Below are 5632 nucleotides of genomic sequence, written 5' to 3'. Positions count from 1 at the left end.
ACACAAAACGAACCATTCATCTTGTGCATCTAAAAGTCCTCATTCTATACAGTTTCTGGTTTGATGCATTAAAAACTGCACTAGTGTCCTGCATGGCTTATGACTCCAACATCAATCCTCGATGATTTTCACCATAAAACCAACAAAGAACAGATTTAACATCCCCACGTAATACAGCTCAGTGCTTACGTTATGAAAGTTATAAATGCCTCAATTATTCTTCTGATCCTCATCTGAAACATGATAATTGCTGTACAATCATGAGATCCTCCCAGTCCTTCCAGAAGAAAAGACAATCAACCGGTCTGACATCTGTGCAAACAGAGTTGTTTTAAAACCCGGTGTCTACTAGAGATACATTACAAGCCATTAATGTCTGAATATCAAAGAAAGTCTGTAAATGCTTGTGGTTATTACAGTAAATTGGATGTGAATAAGCAATGTGCATTACAAATCATTTTCTAAAAACTAGATTTCCAGACTTAACAATCCTGTTTTATCAATAATCCTTAAAAGATTCTTTTAGTAATTAAAGAGGGTGAAAATCATTACTGTACACTACACAAATATACAGTACAGATTGATATTATTTAAATTTTTAGTTGCAATGCTGTAGAAAACTGTCAAAATAACATTTATAAAACGAACTATAATAATATCCAGTTGTTATAACATATAATGCATATTAATTATAGACCATTTCTAATTATAAAATATTATAACAATTATAGAATAATAAAAGAATCACCCCATTGATGCAGTTCTGAAACTGAGAGCTTGTTTTGCAACTTCTTTTTTAAGTGCATTTAAGTCGAACGCACGCAGACACATGATGCATTAAAGGAATCATTCAGTTCCTGTATTTCTGCGTGTGAACTGGTTCTCATTTGCACTGATTACAGGCTCGGTCCCTCTGGTGTTAAAATGCTTTTATAAACCCACAACTCCTGAGTCACAAACTCTATAACTCTGTTATCAGCTGAGATCCAACACACGGTTTGGTGCCTTTCGAGACTGATTCATCAGACGCTTGCATTGCGTGCGAGTTTCCTAACCGTGCCACGGCTGTTTTAATGCAAGGGTAATGGCAGCTTTGGTCTGCTGTGGACATCATGAACCCGTGGTTAGCGTAATCACTACCTGTTCAAGGAACAGTCTGGATTTAGCACAGTGTAAAGATGTCAGCCGTGTGATTTAGGTGACACCGGTGCGACTCTCTCCTTTGTTTATCCAGTCTGGCACACATGTTCTCTCAGTGTCTCCTAATAGAAACCAGCGGCTTAGGTGTTCCTGGAAATACCACACAGACTCCTCCTGCTCGACTTCTCCCACACACATCATCCTCCTCGACCACGCTTTACCTCTGACCTCACCTCAGGGTCAGCGGGTCTGACCGCAGCCGAGGACAGAAACATAATACACTCAGCGCTCATATCACAAGAGTTAAAATTCAGTGGTTTTACTCCCAGCGTCCTCACTGAACCACAGAGATACATCTATCTCACCTACATACAGCATCTGACTGAATGCATGATTCTGGAGGCCAAATTAAACACTTTTCATTATATATATATATATGTGATATGCAACTCAAAGACATAAGATCATAATGAGCATTGTTTGAATTCATTATGCTTTACTAATTCCTTGTTTAGGAGTGCATTTACAACATGGAGCATAACGTGCATTTGCATCATTTAATAATATGCTTATGTTATCTTGATTATATATGTTTGATTTTAGATACAGTGTATATTTATATTGCATGTGTTTAGGTGACTTAATTAATGACTGGAATAATTGAACATATTTTTTTCTAGATTAGTTGCATTGCATTGATCAAATCTTGAAGGGGATTAAAACTGATTCTCACTTAACACAAAGCAACAGAAAATGAACTGATGCAGTTATATGACTGCAATTTATGATGCAGAAGGTGTGCCTGTGAATAAACAGGTGTAATTTTTGATGGATTGGTCAGGAAGGGTCTAAATTTAGTGATGGGAAAAATCAGAGGCTTAGTGAAATGTTCAGTTTATGTCATTAAAACACAAACACCTGTAACTTTCTGTGCATCAGTGAGCAAATGCATCCAACTAAACAGTTTAGATTCTCTTTGTGTTTTTATGGCTGCAAACCGGAGGAACTGAAGTCTTTGACCTTTGACCCTGAGGGAAACCTCTGTCAAATTAATGCGCTGCTGAAATAATCATCTCATGTGACAGAGTCTGTGTGTCATGCATTACTGTTTGGTTACGTCGGAAAAACAAATATTCTCCACGGCTCGTTCCGTTGAGCACCATGACCTTTACTCAAGCCGAATAATGAGAGGAAATGTGCGATGCGGACACTCTTTGTGTGTCTTTGGTGAAAACCTGAGCGCTCACAGGAAGTAGAAGATACGGATCGGTGGGACGGAAAAGATGAAGCACCTGGAGACCAGTTCAAATAAAACAAACATAAGACGCTTATATAGTGTTTCGATGGTTTAAGAGGCCAGTTTAAACCAGATAAGACCAGCAATACATCTTCAGAAGGTTTTTTATTAAAAAAAACAGAGTTATATAATCGAGCAATATTAGTATTGTAAGATAACGAGATTATAAGGCAGTACTAGTAATAATGAACCTTCTGCACCAGCGAAACTTCAAAGTCGCATCTCTGATGTTTTGTAACAGACACATGCAACAGTTTTCTAATTTGCAATGGCTGTCTTTAATGCATGCGTGTGTGAGAAATAAAAACAAAGTGCACGTGATCGGAGGAAAGGCAAACAGTGGTGTGTTTTGGAGACGTAGATAAGACCTCCTCCTCCTCATCAACCTGAGCAAATAAACAAAGCCAGCGCCAGTCCGACAGACAGAGTGCCACGGCTCATGCACGAACACGCAGACACACACCAAATGGATTAAATGTAACATGTTTATGCTTATGCATCATTAAGACTTGGTATATAACATACAGAAACTCTTCTAAATCCATGCAACTGCATAAATGCATTCACAAACTCACAAACATGGTTGTGCATGTCATGCCAAACACTACTTGCATCGCAGTGTAGCCTAATGATGCAACTCCAATTGTACAGTTTGATTAATGCAGAAAGAAACAATGCTGAGTGTGCACACGTTTCTCATTGAAGAAGACCGCAGTGGGAATACGAGCCTTGCTGCGGGTTGTGTGTGTTTTCGATGAGCTTCATCCTGACATATGAGAGCGTGGAGGCTCACGTCAGTTCCTCACGTGTGTATGAGTGTGTGTGTTTAAGATAAGCCTCTCTTTCCAGCACAGAAACGCTTGTTTCACGTAACCAAACAGATGTAGAAGTGCTCACACACAGTAACAGACCTCTCAGCTGCAACTGTAAACAAACCCAACCTGACCATTCACCACTATTGTGTGTGTGTGTGTGTGTGTGCGTGTGTGTGTGTGTGTGCGTGTGTGTGTGTGTGTGTGTGTGTGTGTGTGTGTGTGTGTGTGTGTGTGTGTGTGTGTGTTTGTGTGTGTGTGATGCTGTATATCCACATACAGACACCGTTCAAAGGTCCAGGGTGTTCTCTGATCACCAAAGCTGAATTTACTTGCAGCAATATCATGAAATATTATTACAATTTAAGTTAATATATGTTTAAATGTAATTGATTCCTCTGATCAAAGATCTTCAGAAATCATTCTAGTATGCATACAATATGCCCACATTTCTGATTATTATCCGTCTTTGTATTTCTGGGCCTGGTTGAAATTAAAGGTAGTGGTTAAAAACAGTAGTGATTATTGAGCAGCACTGCCCTCCAGTGTTTAACTGAAATATCACTAACTATATTAAAATAAATAAACACAGGGCTTTTTAACACAATGCCTTGCGATATCCTCAGCATTCCTCAGAGGTAATTCTGCTTAGTTACACAACTTTGAGGAAAAAAAAAAAGACAAAAGTGAACCAGACCAAAGTGTGGAGTTTTTTTAAACAACTGTTTGACGTCACTTATAGAAGCAGGGTCAAAGGTCAGGACCAGATGTATTGTCAAAGGTCAAAGGTCAGGACCAGATGCAATGTCAGAAACCCCTTTAAATTTGACCAAAAAAGCTCTGAGGTCCCATACAGGATTTAAACCAGGAACCTCTTGCATCATAAATGTATACCAACAAACCCATATGTGCTGTTATTGTACACGTTTTTACATGTTGATATGCTTCATTCTGATGATTGCCATTAATTATTTTATTTAATTTGATCTCAACTCAACTTTTAAGTGCACAATTCATCCAAAAACTGTGGACAGACGACACTGGGCCCCACTAACTTTCATTGTATGGCCTGAAAAAATTAATATATACATGTATTCTGTGTTTCATTGAAATAATTTTTATTTTTTTATTTTTTATATATCTCTTTAAGAGCTCTGGTTCCCTTGATGTTTTCTAAGGAGTGTCTCAAGAATTCATCATCAAATATGCAATTAAAACTATTTTCTTGAACAGAACAATGAGGAGGGCATTTATACAGGAATCTACTCGAACAGAAATGCCTACCGTAATTTGATGACAATAATTTCCTATAGCAACATTCCCATCAGCCACTCGGCTAAAGGAAGAGGAGAAGAGAACACAAACATCCCTCCATCATCCAGCCACACGTGACGACAGTGTGACCCTGATGGCAAGCTCTGAAATCAATGCTTCTCAGTATGAAACCCTCTGTGCTTTTTCCTTGTGAATACAAACAAGAGGAAAACATCTCCGTGGTCAGGACTGATTAAATGTGCTTCATCCATCAGGAGCAGAATGAGAAGGTCAGCGTTCAGAGGAACACACGGTGACCGTATAAGAAAGAGCTTGACCCTGACCTGCAGAATAACAGACCGCTAATAGCATCTCTGTAATGTCACCACATACTCATCTCTTTAGATTTGTTCTCAGTGGCAAGACATGAAGAGCTTAAAGGACTAGTTCACCCAGAAATGAGAATTAGTTTAAAATGTGTTCACCCTCAGGCTATCTGAGTTGCATCAGTGTCTCATCAATGGGTGCTCTTCAGTGAATGGGTGCCGTCAGAACGAGAGGTGATGAAAAGATCACAAGTAATCCACAGCACTCCAGTCCATCATTTCACATCTGGATCAGACAAAACCCGAAACAAATCCAGCATTAACATGTTTTTATTCAAAATATGGATCCATAATCTCTCCTCTGAATTAGGAGAGAAATATGCACAGACTGAGCAAGCAAAACAGTGCTGAACAAATAGCTGTGTGGGTGGACTTTGATGGATTTTTCACTGGAGGAAGTGTTGTTATGGATTATAGACTTATATTTGACTCAGAAATAGAAACACAAGAGCTTCTCATTCAACAAGCCTGGAAACCTTTCCCTTTTTATATGAAATAATGATCCTGCAGTGAGCTGGCTCCAGTGTTAAGCATGCATCACTCACATAACATTAATTCATAAACATGCCAACGAATAGGACATATGGACCTAACTGTATTTACACACACACACACACACACACACACACACACACACACACACACACACACACGTTTATACAGTTTCAGGGAAAGAGCTGCAATGTGATGTTGTGTCCATGAGAGGTCACTGTTAGATCACATTATTGAGACACAAGGCAGAA

This window comes from Carassius gibelio, chromosome B12, assembly GCF_023724105.1.
Source record: "Carassius gibelio isolate Cgi1373 ecotype wild population from Czech Republic chromosome B12, carGib1.2-hapl.c, whole genome shotgun sequence".
Taxonomy (NCBI): Eukaryota; Metazoa; Chordata; class Actinopteri; order Cypriniformes; family Cyprinidae; genus Carassius; species Carassius gibelio.
The sequence above is the reverse complement of the archived record's forward strand: the minus strand, read 5'-3'. Positions refer to the sequence as shown.